General features: G+C 47.5%; 1 non-coding gene and 1 pseudogene across 1 annotated transcript; both read left to right on the forward strand.

Annotated features, from left to right (window-relative positions):
- The first annotated feature begins 447 nt into the window (after window positions 1–447).
- Window positions 448–551, forward strand: LOC144245836 (U6 spliceosomal RNA). Its single transcript, XR_013339438.1, has one exon. It is a non-coding gene; the product is annotated as a U6 spliceosomal RNA (small nuclear RNA).
- An 11,051-nt stretch (window positions 552–11,602) lies between these two features.
- Window positions 11,603–12,564, forward strand: LOC144245816 (annexin A2 pseudogene; annotated as a pseudogene).
- Window positions 12,565–13,147: the final 583 nt, after the last annotated feature.

The following is a 13,147-nucleotide window of genomic DNA, read 5'->3' on the forward strand; positions in this document are numbered from 1 at the left end:
TGTGGTCAGATCAGAGGATTCACCTAGGAAGAATGGGGCCTGTGTTTGACCCTCACGCCTACCCTGAGCTGCAGTCTCTGGAAAGAGTAAGAGGGGTACGGTGTCAGGGTTCAAGGGATTTGGGGGCTGGCCAAGGGAAAACATACAACCACGAGAGGCAGCAACACACAGGTTTTAACAAGATTGTGCTTGAACGAGATCACACTCCAGGGGAAGTCTCTCACAGCATGAGACCATAAGAAGTTTAAAGTGAGCTGAATGAGCCACCATCCAGAAGAGGGAAGGATATGGGACTCAGAGAGGGGGCTTACGTGTCTATCTAGTGTTGCTCGGCAGTATGGGGGGGAGCGTCTGGGTCAAAGAGCAGCTTGGGATCTTCTAACCGTCAGGCTCTTTTTTTTTTAATTTTTTTTTTTTTTTTATTTCTAGGAGAGCGAGAGAGACAGCATGAGCAGGGGAGGGTCNTCAGAACTAAATTGGAAACCATGCAAATATTAGCATGGTCCCTGGGCCAAGATGACATGCAAATGCATGAAGCGTTCCATATTTTTATGGCTAGATCTAGAGAGTATAAAGCTAAGTGAAATTAGAGCCAGTTAGAGAAAGACAGATACCATATGATTTCACTCATGTGGAACAAATTTAAGACCAAAACAAATGAACAAAGGGGGTGGGTGGGAAGAGAGATACACCAAAAACCCCCAGAACCTTACCTGTAGAGAACAAATGTGTGGTTACCATGGGGGGGGAGGGGGGAACGGGGCTGGCAGACACAGGTGGTGAGGGTTAAGGAGGGCACCTTCAGTGACGAGCGGTGGATGGAAGTGCTGAATCATTAGATTGCACACCTGACACTAATATAACACTATGTTAACTGCATTGGAATTAAAATTATTTTTTTTATTTTTGAAAGCTTTTATTTCTGAGAGAGAGAGACAGCGTGAGCAGGGGAGGGTCAGAGAAAGGGAGACACAGAATCTGAAGCAGGTTCCAGGCTCTGAGCTGTCAGCACAGAGCCCGATGTGGGGCTCGAACCCACAAACTGAGATGACCTGAGCCAAAGTCGGACGCTTAACCGACTGAGACACCCAGGCGCCCCTAAAATAATTTTTTTTTTAAATAAAAGAAATTTCAAAGTGTGTAAATCCCTCACTGTGGAGTTTCTACCCCATGCAGCAGAACCGAGTTCCCACGAAGACACTTTGTGCTGTCCTGGGCTTGGGACTTCTCCGTGGGGTTTGGTTTCCCCTTCGAGTTACCAAGGGCAAGTAGCAAAGTAACCTGGGGATTCCATCACGTGCTCCCTTTCTCTGGGACACTCACCAGTGCCTAATCTCATTCTGCTTTTTTTCTCCTTTCCTCAATTCAGAGGGCCCCCTAAGGCAGGGAAAAAAATCATTCCCTTTCATTCATCCAAGTCTGATTTCTGCCATAAACTGCCTGCCCTGAGTCCCTTAGGGCTTTGAGTTTTGACTCAAAGCCTTTATCTCTCATCCTGTTGTCCCAAGGATGTAATCTGAAAGTCAGAAATCCAGAACAGACATTTTTTGTGTTGCTGTACCCCACCTTTCTCTGGGGTTGTGAGCCCAGAATGTGATAGTTGATGCCCTATCAGGGGAAAGGTCACAAAGGCTCAGGAATGACCCAGAATGACATGTTGGCTAATTTATCAAATAGGGCCTTTCCACATGAGCATTCTCCTATATGTGGTGTCAGAAAATGGCAATACTAGAAGATGTCTTTAAGAATCTTCCCCAAGTGAGCATGAGCCCCAGATGAACCCCACTTCTCTTTCTCTCTCTGCCTCTCTCTCACTTGTGCCTTCTCTCAAAAAAGATTCTTCCCCAAAAGAAGAGTTCTACATTCAAATAAGTTCGCAAAACAGAGCTTTTTACTAGGCAAATATGCATGTGAAGTAGATAAGAGTGCAGTACAGTAAAACTGTGGTTTGTGAGCATAATTCGTTCCGGAAACAAGCTTGTAATCCAAAGCACTCACATATCAAAGCGAATTTCAGGCACCTTTGGCTCAGTTGTGATCCTACAACTTCGGCATCACATACTACTTGTGTTGCAAGACATCTCTCTTTCATCAGTTTGAAATTAGAAGTGTTGGCTTGTCTTGAGACACATGCACAGAACACGTTACTCGTGATCCAAGGTTTTGCTGTATCTCCTCAATGTATTTTCCTTTTCAGAACCATTCAGAACACAGCACAGCACACAAGAGTTCTAAGATCATCTCCACTAAGGTTATATGTGTGCACTGTCCGGGGTAAACATGAATTGGTACAAATGGTGGCCCTGGGGAGCCAAGGTGGGAAGTGGACTTCCTTTTCACTGTACGACTTTTGGTATTTGGGGCTTATGCTGTCTGTGTGTACGTGTTACCCAGTGACCTATCACAGCCGCTGGCTCAGCAAATGACCAGGTGAGCTCAGGCGCTGATAACTGAACTGTCCCATCCTGGAGAACCCAGGAACCTGGACAAATAGCAAGCATAGCTCCCGGCCGCGTTTGCTGACCCTGTTGCTCACCAAACTCGGATAAGCCTGTCACAAGAGAAGCCAATAACTCTAGAGACAAGGGTTTGGAAAAGAGAAAGGGAGAGATTTATTTCAGCTGCTGGGCGCAGGGGGAGGTGCAAGACAGCGGGCAGAGATCACAAGTGATCAAGTGGGGGTGATCAAGAGCAAGTGATCACAGGTGGGGGTGGTAGGTGTGTGTTCAGCATGGGATCATGGCAGGGAAGGCGACGTGTGGGGTGTGGTCTTCTAGGCATTCCATTGCTAGCAAGGCTTTCCTGACACGGCAACTGGAATGTTCTAGGTGTTGCAAAACATCTTCTTCAATGCCTTGAGAAAGTACAAGAAGAAATAAGAACAATGGGTTGCAGTTAGAGCATGAGTTAAGTGGTCCTGTCTATTTCTGGTCTTAACAGTTGGGGTTTATAGTTGAGCAAGAGGGGTTGCTAACACGTGTGTTACAACAGATAAAATAAATGAGTGGGAGCTTAGATAAGCCCCAAACTGGATATCAGGTTGACATCACATTTAAGTGAACCCTCCTCGGGATTGATGGTCGCCGCTCTCTACTGAAGGTCATCACAAGAAACATCCCTCAGAAGCCCATCACTGAGCCTGATGTAAGAATGACATTGAGGATGCTATGAAATAGGAAGGCAAGAAAAACAAAAACAAATCTGATTTAACTGCCCCGGATATAGCACATGCTCTAAAAGCTCTAGTGTGTAGTCAGAGTTGAGACTCATTGGCTTCGAGATGGAACTTCAAGAGGTCTCAGGCCAGAAGCCAGTTCTCTTGTTTTGGGCAAAGCGCTAGGCAGTGGAAATTCAAGAGTAAAACTCGGTCTCTATCTTCGAATGGCTCCTGGAGTGGGAAGTTGCTCTGTTTCTTATCAGAGACGCTTCTGGAAAGAGCTTCTCCTCCCCGCTCCCTGCCATCCCCAGCTTCATTACATGAGACGTAATGGGGCTGGGTTTGCTCAGAGAGCTGAACTGAGCTACCGTGTCAGCCTTGGAACTCTGAGCCTGGTTGGCCCTTCCAGGCACTTCTGGGAGAATTCCACATTCCAGATCACACGCTGCAGGCCTAGGAAACGTAGAGGGGCACCTGGGCTTACATAGCTGCAGATCCAAATTTGCCCTAGAAAAGGTTTATTGATCACCAGCCCTCAAATGAGTGAACAAACTATATATATGTTTTTTTGTGATCCTGATTCAGAGTCACACAGCATTTTGAAAATTCTAGCAATGGAGAAATCCTCATTTCTCAGGAGAGAAAGCATTCTGCTTTTGGAACATTCTATTTTGTTTTAAAATTTTTATCTTGAAATAATTACAGGCTCTCAGGACGCTGTTAAAATTAGTACACGGGGTGCCTGGGTGGCTCAGTCGGTTAAGCGTCCAACTTCGGCTCAGGTCATGATCTCGTGGTTCGTGGGTTCGAGCCCCGCGTCGGGCTCTGTGCTGACTGCCAGCTCAGAGCCTGGAGCCTGTTTCGGATTCTGTGTCTCCCTCTCTCTCTGCCCCTCCCCTACTCACACTGTCTCTCTTTCTCTCAGAAATAAATAAAACGTTTAAAAATAAATAAATAAAATAAAATTAGTACAGAGAGTCCCGTGTACCCTTCACCTCTCTCCCCCCCGACTAGTGACATCTTATTTGGCTGTAGTACAATTTCAAAACCGGGAGACATTGAACTTGGCATGTTACTGTTCTAGACTATAGATAAGCCTTATTCAGTTTTCCATCCCTTTTTTTAAAACCTGCATTCACTCCGTGTATGCAACTCATGTAGATCCTGTATAGAAATTCCTGTATGTAAGGAAAAGAACTCCCTCCTGCTCTCTTTGTATTCACATCCACCCATTTGTTAGGTGGGGAATGTTCAATAAATGGGCTGGTACAGCATGTAGTCTTTATTTTAAATTAAATTTTTTTTTTAATGTTTGTTTATTTTTGAGAGAGACAGACAGAGTGAGAGCAGGGGAGGGGCAGAAAGAGAGGGAGACATAGAATCCCAAGCAAACTCCAGGCTCTGAGCTGTCAGAATCTGGTCTGGATCACCCGGCGGAAAAACCAAGTGGCACTCAGAGATCTTGGAAGGCAAGACGTTTACTCAACACCAGTGGGCTCAGAGGAGATCATTCTCCAGAGGTCTGAGCTGTCAGCACAGAGTCTGACACAGGGCTTGAACTCACAAACCGCAAGATCATGACCTGAGCCGAAGTCTGATGCTTAACCAATTGAGCCACCCAGGCGCCCCTGCCGTCTTTATTTTAAATGTAACAGCTCAACTGATCTATATAATTCACATACCATATAATTCATTCACTTACAGTGAGTATATAATATATAAAGTGTATACACTTAAAGTGTACAGTTCAATGGTTTGTAACATAGTAAAAGAGTTTCACAACCATCACCACAGTCAAGTTAGAACCTTTTTGTCACTCCGAAAAGAAACTTTTTTTTTTAAATTTTTTTAATGATTTACTTATTTCTGAGAGAGAGACAGCATGAGCAGGGGAGGGTCAGAGAGAGAGGGAGACACAGAATCTGAAACAACTCCAGGCTCTGAGCTGTCAGCACAGAGCCCGACGTGGGGTCGAACCCACGAACTGTGAGATCATGACCTGAGCCGAAGTCGGACGCTTAACCGACTGAGCCACCCAGGCGCCCCCAAAAAGAAACTTTCTACCAGTTAGCACCCACTCCTTATTTCTCCCAAACCCTCAGCTCCAAGCAACTATTGAGCACTGATCTGCTTTCTGTCTACAGAGATCTGCCTGTTCTGGACATTTCGTGCAAAAGGAATCATACGATATTTATAATCATGTCATATTTAGCCCTTTGTATCTGGCTTCTTGCACTGAGTAGGATGTCATTCAGGCTCATGCACGCTGCAGGGGACATCAGTGCTTTATTCATTTTTATTGCTGAAAAATATTCCATGGAATGGATATAGCACCTTTGTTTATCATTCGTCGGTAGTTTCCACTTTTGGCTATTATGAAATGATTGAATTGATTGGCTATTTTATTAAGTGAATTGATTGGCTGTTATGAATTGATTGTTTCCACTTTGGGCTAAGAACAATGTTACCAGGGACATTTACATACACGTTTTTGTGTGGAACAAACAAAAGTTTGGGTCCTGTGGCTGTTTTACCTCTGCATCAACCTCATTCACTCCAGTAAAGGCTTGTTGAGGATTAGTGTGTTCAAGGGGTACAGGCTGGTAAGTAAAAGCAACATTGTTACTAGCTCACTGAATATATAATGGAGGGGGGGTGGTCATCATGTCCTTGGGTCCTGAATGACTTGAAGCCAATGGCTTGCCTCTCCGCTTCTGTTGTCCTGTCTTTTTTTCTGACCTGAACTCTGACCTCTCTGCCTCCCTCGTACAAGGACGCTTGGGTTTACGCTGAGTCCACTAGGATATTCCAGGATGACCCCCCATCTCAGAATCTCTTTTGCCATGTAAGGTAGGAACATATTCACGGGTTCCGGGGGTTAGGGCATAGACAACTTTGAGGGGGTGTTTTTCAGCCTACCACATTTTTTTTTAGTTCTGTGTTTATCCTAAAATAGAATTGGAAGTTAATGTGATGATTTAAGCAAAGGAAGGACCTGATCAGATCTGATCTTTGCTGCATCCAAGATGGCCTGAGTGGGGGTCAGCAGGGGAGCCAGCGCAGGCACGGTGAGAAGCTAGGAGGCTACCAGAATGGCTCCGGTGAAATCATTCCGCTTGGATGAGGATGCTGGTGGTAAAGATGGAGAAGAATGAAGACTTAGGTTTGATGGATGGATGGATGGATGGATGGTTGGGTGGATGGATGAACGAATGGTCTGCCATGGAACAAAAGGAATTTGCTTCCTGGCGTAGAGATTTCCATTCTAGAAGCGCCCCATGCCACCGCACTGCTGAGACCGGCAGGCCGTAACCATCTTCGGATGGGCTTCCAAGGCCCACGTAGTTGATGACATCAGAAGACTTTCTCTCCTAGAAGCCATTATCTTCGGCATCAGGATGACACAGCCAGAGCCTCTTCCAGCAGAGAAGCAAATGCGGAAAGCAGCTGCTGATTGTCTTGAATATTTCCATCTCTCTCTGGCAGAAACCCAGCAGGTCGTGGTGGGGCCCAGGGAGGCAACCCAGCTGGTGGGGGCTGGCCTCTCCAGGTCCTGTGTTGACACAAGCACACGAATGTTACTCTGTCTCAGAATAAATACATACAACACTGACTGAGGTTTCACAGTGTATTTGTCCGATCTCCGTATGTACTGTCCTTTTCATTTACTATCACTTTTCTGAGATTTACGGCATTTTCCTTATTTCAGGAGTATTGTACGCTGGGGGCCGGATAAGAGAGAGGAGAGGTATGATGTGTGCATGTAGGCGCATGTGCTCGTTTCCCCCATGTGCTTCCCTTATGCTGCTGGCCACTCCAGAAGGTTGCCTTTTGCGATGGCAAGCTGACCCTGGAACGGATGATCAAAGCGAAGCATTGGCTCTACTTTGGTGGGTTGAGTCAGCGAGCCCCCCAGACTTCCCAAGTGCAAACTTATGCACAGCCTATGAAGTGGGGGTGCCAGTCCAGCCTCACAGACTCTTGGAGCTGGTGCCTTGGGTTGCTTTAACTCAGTTGGGGGAACACGCAACTCCTGATCTCAGGGTTCTAAGTTTGAGCCCCATGTTGGGTGTAGAGATTACTTAAAAGATAAAATCTAAGAAAAATTCTTCAGGAACAAAATTCTTCAGCACTGCTCCGCTGTGTGCTTCCTGCACACCCAGTGTCAAGATGCTGAATGATTGGATCGCCCCAGACTCCGTCATTAAGTATCCTGAAGGCGTCCGCTCGGCTGGAGTGTTCATATCAGAAGCCAGAGAGGACACCTATGCCCATGCTGAGGAGCCCTGACTTGCCACTCCCCCAGGGCTCCAGCGAGGCTGAGGGACCAAGCGCTGTATCTAACCTGTCCTTCCTTCCACGATCCTCATGCCCAGCACCCCCACCTCGCTGGAAAGATTCCTGACTCACGAGGTACCAGAGAGGGCTAGAACAGCATGGAGTGTACTCAGGCGCCAGCGTAGGGCTGTGGCACAGGCCACCTGGTCTCTGCAGGCCTCACCTCCCCATCCCCGTGACTTGTCATCGGAGGGTCCTTTCGGGGCTAAGATTTGCTGAGGACAGATGTGGGGCAACCTGAATCTCTGGCTCCTTCCACAAGTTTCCTGATTCCCTTCTTCCCACCTGCCGGTGTGACATAGAAGGACTCAGCAGGCATCTGCACGGTTTAACCCATGCCAAACAGAATGTCACACAGACGCGAGTTCTGTTAAGAACAGGGGGCGAGGCACAGCTACAACCTTCCTCTGCATAGACAGAATCTATGCCCTGTGGTAAAGGTAGTGTATTCTGTGCTGCCCTCACAGAATCCTCGGGGGGGGGGAGGCCATGCACACCTGTTTCACAATCAAGGACCTGAGGTCGGCGGACTCTGTCCTCAAGGCTGGAGAGAAGCAATGGAGGCCAGACTGGAATTTCAGTTCACCAGGTTCTGGAAACGTTAGTCTCTCTTGTGCTGTCTTCATTTATTTTTACTTTATTTTATTTTTAAGTGTTTATTTATTTGTTGAGAGAGAGAGAAAGAGTGAGTGGGGGAGGGAGAGAGAGAGAGAATCCCAGGCAGGCTCCATGCTGTCAGTGGTGCTTGATCCCACCAACTGTGAGATGAGTTGAAATTGAGTTGGATGCTTAACAGACTGAGCCACCCAGGCGCCCCATGCTCTCTCCATTTAAAGCACCCTCAGGGTGGCTCATCTGATTAAGCATCTGGCTCTTGATTTGGGCTCAGGTCATGATCTAACAGTTTGTAGGACCGAGCCCCACTGACTGTGCAGAGCCTGCTTGAGATTCTCTCTCTCCCTCTCTGTGCCCCTCCCCCACGCACAAGGAATTAGACACCAACACCTGTGGTCTAATTCTGGTTCTTACGTGACTTGTGTGATTTTAGGGAAGTTACTTCTCACTTCTGGCCTGTTATCTGAGGGACTTGTGGCTATGACTCCTAAGCCAAGCTCCAGGACTCTAGAAAATGCATCTAAGTATCTTTCCACCAAATCTGGCATCCTTTGCAAAGATCAGTCCACATGCAACTTTACAGGTGGAAATTCTTCATCCTTCCTCCATGGACAAGCTCCCTTTCAGCTGGGGCCCAGGAGATGTTGGCTTTCATATCTATCTGTTCCTTTCCCTTCTAATCCAACACACTCTTGCATTTTGGCTGTTTCTTTTCTTTCTTTTTTTCCCTTAAGTTTATTTTGAGAAAGAAAGAGCACAAGTCGCGTAGTGACAGAGAGAGGGAAGAAAGAATCCCAAACAGGCTCTGCACTGTCAGCACGGAGCCCAGTGCGGAGATCGAACACACGAACCGTGACATCATACCTGAGCAGAACCAAGAGCCTGGCGCTTGACGGACTGAGGCCCCCAGGCACCCCTGTTTTGATTGTTTCGAACACTCTGCCCTTTGGAGCATTTGCTGCTAGGTGCTTGCAAGCACCTTAACACTTCAGCTGTTTGATTTTGTCGGGGCTTTTGATAAAAGGAATCTTGTTCTTCTATCACATTAGCCATCAAATGTTGCAGGATTCTCACACAGTCGTCACACTGAGGCTTTTCTTTCCAGGAAGCAACTTTATTCGTTGCCGGCACCGCTCAGTTGGGTTCGTACCCAAAAAACTAAGTGGCCCACATCACATGGCATAGGTTTTTTTTATACATTTTCTATTTCTTTGTCTCCCATATATGGCACCACACAGAAACACAGTCTGATTAAGTTGTCTCGGTTTACAGGGCGGGTTGGGGGGGGGTGTAGGCACCTGGTTGCATATCCAGGTGACCTTGAAGTCTTTTCTCTTTTTTTTTTCTCTCTCCTTAGGGAGGGGTTCCTACCGCACAAGTTATCACAGGCCTCATGGCCTCCCTGGAACAGATGTCCAGTGCTCCCCCGGCCCTCCTCATCCCCAGCAACGGTGTTCTGTGAAGACCGAGAACATGGGTGGCCAGAGCTCCCTCCCTCCTGCCTCCAGGCTTCTGCCCAGCATTGTCCACGACGGCCGCCCACGTGCCGGGCTGCTGGGGCAAAGGTCTGGAAAGTTGTTCTGCATTTAAGAAAATATGGGAGGAGACTTCCTGCCTGTCAGAGGCGGCCGACTCCTTCCTGACGTTATGGGAAAAGCGCTGTAAGGCCTGACTCCACAGCTAGGCTCCGCACAAGGTTTTCCCTCTGGGCACATGGTCTTTCTCTCAGCAGCCAGGCTGTGCACACAGGACGCCTCTTCGCCTCTGCCTCTCCTTCATGGCTGCGGCCTTGGGGACGTCTGGGGCCTCCCGCCGTGAATTCTCATCTGCACTCTGCTTCCAATGCCAGTTAATAGTTGCTCACTCAGTGGCCCTGGGTAAGTTATTCTGTTGCTTTTGGCCTCAGTTTCTTCATTTGCAAAATAGGGGTAAATGATAGCACCTACTTCATAGGATTAACATTCAATTTAAACACCTATAGGGGCGCTTGGGTGGCTTGGTCGGTTGAGTGTCAGACTTGGGCTCGGGTCATGACCTCGTGGTTGAGTTCCAGGCCTGCATCAGGCCCTGTGCTAACAGCTCAGAGCCTGGAGCCTGCTTCAGATTCTGTGTCTCCCTCTCTCTCTGCCTCCCCCCCCCCCACTCACGCGCTGTCTCTCTCTGTCTCAAAAATAAGTATTAAACATTAAAAAAATTAAAAAATGAATACATATATACAGTATCTTGCATATAGAATGCATGGTTTGTTATTGTAATTATTATTTTACATGTTGACAATCCTAAGACGTGGGTGGTCTAGCCCAGAGAATGGAGACCTAACCTCTACTCTTTGTTTTTGTTTTTTATAACTTTCTCTCCTCCTGCATGGGACACTGAAGTAGTTTCTTCTGTGTGAATCTCTGTAATTGTCCCTAATTCATGTTTGTCCTTCATCTGCTATATTCCCAGGAGCACCCACAGTGGGGAGGTACAAACCTACTGAAAATTAAAGGCACGAACAAAGACCTCTATTGACCGCCACTCTTGCCTTCCAAAGTAATTTGCTAAAGGAGACTTCTAACCCTGGGTTAAATCAAAAGCATTAATTTGAAAACTTTCAGGAACTTTTGGCAAATGCTTTGATGGTTGCCAAATATTCAGTTTTACGTCTTTGTCACAGAATGTTGAGTCATGACACTCTGATTTAGTTTAAGACCAGAGCTTAACCTAACCTCTGTTTGCTATATTTAATATCATACCCTATACTGGTGTTAAACAGGGGTCCAGGGAGGTTAAAACTGTGCCAGTTATAACTTATATGTGCTCATTCTGGCACTGCTTATGAATTAAGAAAAGCGGGGCCCCTGGGTCACTCGGTTGGCTAAATGTATGACTCTTGATTTTTTTTTTTTTTTAATGTTTATTTCTGAGAGAGAGACAGTGTGAGCAGGGGAGGGGCAGAGAGAAAAGGAGACACAGAATCTGAAGCAGGCTCCAGGCGCTGGGCTGTCAGCTCAGAGCCCGATGCGGGGCTGGAACCCACGAACCGTGAGATCATGACCTGAGCTGAAGCCGGACACCTAACCGACTGAGCCACCCAGGCGCCCCGACTCTTGATTTTTTTTAAAAAAATTTTTTAGTGCTTATTTTTGAAAGGCAGAGCGTGAGCAGGGGAGGGGCAGAGAGAAAAGGAGACACAGAATCTGAAGCAGGCTCCAGGCGCTGGGCTGTCAGCTCAGAGCCCGATGCGGGGCTGGAACCCACGAACCGTGAGATCATGACCTGAGCTGAAGTCAGCTGCGCAACCGACTGAGCCACCCAGACGTTCCGACCTGACTCTTGATTTTGGCTCAGGTCATGATCTCACGGTTTTTGAGGTTGAGCCCCAAGTTGGGATCTGCGCTGGCAGTGCAGAGCCTGCTTGGGATTCTCTCTCTCTCTCTCTCTCTCTCTCCCCCCCGCCCCTCCCCCACTGGCTCTCTCTCTCAAAATAAAAAAATAAAACAAAAGAAAATGTCTACTGTCCATGAAATTCTCTGCACGCTCAGTTTGGAGGGCGATTACTGCACATTCCCAAGTGCATATGGGTCTGTCCGAGAGTACACCAATCTTGATCAGGACGAGTGTGATCCTCTGCACACTGGAATGGCCATCGAGACCAAAGGTGTGGATGAGGTCACCACTGTCCACATTTCGACGAACCGCAACAATTACCAGAGACAGGATATGGCCTTTGCCTACCCGAGAAGGACCAAAACGGAACTTGCATCGGCACTGAAGTCAGCCTTGTCTGGCCACCTGCTCAGTGGGATGCTTCTGAGCTGAAAACCTCCACGAAGGGGCTGGGGACTGACGGGGACTCTCTCACTGGGATTATCTGCTCAGGAACCAACCGGGAGCTTCAAGGAATTAAGGGTCTACAAGGAAATGTGCATGACTGATCCGGAGAAGGATGCAGTTTCTGACACATGTGGTGACTTCCGCAAGCTGATGGTTGCCCTCGAAAAGGGTAGAACAGAAGACGGCTCTGTCACGGATTATAAACCAATTGACCAAGATGTCCAGGATCTCTATGATGCTGGAGTGAAGAGGAAAGGAACTGATGTGTGCGAGTGGATCCGCATCATGAGTGAATAGTGTGTGGCCTCCAGAAAGGATCTGACAGGTGTAAGAGCTACTGAGCTTATGACACGCTGGAGAGCATCAAGGAGTCAAAGGACACCTGGAAGATGCCTTCCTGAACCTGGCCCAGTGCATTCAGCACAAGCTCCAGTATTTTGCTGACTGACTGTACGAATCCACGAAGGGCAAGGGGACTCACGATGAAGTCCTGATTGGGATCATGGGCTCTTGCAGACCTGGTGAAAATTACGTCTGAATTCGTGAGGAAGTACAGCAAGTCCCTGTACTACCGCATCCAGCAAGGCAGGAAGGGTGACTAACAGAAAGCGTGCCGTGTCTGTGCGGTGGGGTGACCGAGGCCCACGGCAGCAGGAGCATCCAGGAGTGGCGCTGTTTCCAGCCAGCAGTTCTAGAAAATAGCCTGTGACTAACAGTGCCCTGGTGCCCATCCCTGTGAGGATGACGTTCGCACTGTCCCCTCGCCATCTTTATGTCATTGCCTAAGCACTGTCTGCCTCTCATGTCTAGTCTGTCCTTTCAGCCAAAGAAATTAACATTCCAGGCAGCTGGAAGTGAAATCTATGATGTCAAACATTTGGCCTCTTGTGTACTGCCACGAACAGATGAATAAACTGAATTTTTACTTTATCAATGAGAGAAAAAAGAAAAAGGGAAGAAAGAGAGAGAGAGAAAGCAAGAGAGAAAGAAATGCTAACAGCACGGTTACTCCTGCCACAATTTGGAAATTTAAAGGCCTCTGGGGATCATTCCGATTAGAACGGGAGTATAAACCTGGCCCCCAGTCATTTTAGAGTTTAGCAGTATTCTAGAAGTAACGTGCACATTGTGACTTTCATGACCGCATGAGGGTACCTTCCACGTAATCGTGCACAGGGGATCCTCCCATTTCTGAGCCCTGACTGAGCCTGAGCAATG

This window comes from Crocuta crocuta, unplaced genomic scaffold (genome assembly GCF_008692635.1).
Source record: "Crocuta crocuta isolate KB4526 unplaced genomic scaffold, BGI_CrCroc_1.0 scaffold108, whole genome shotgun sequence".
In the NCBI taxonomy this organism is placed as follows: Eukaryota; Metazoa; Chordata; class Mammalia; order Carnivora; family Hyaenidae; genus Crocuta; species Crocuta crocuta.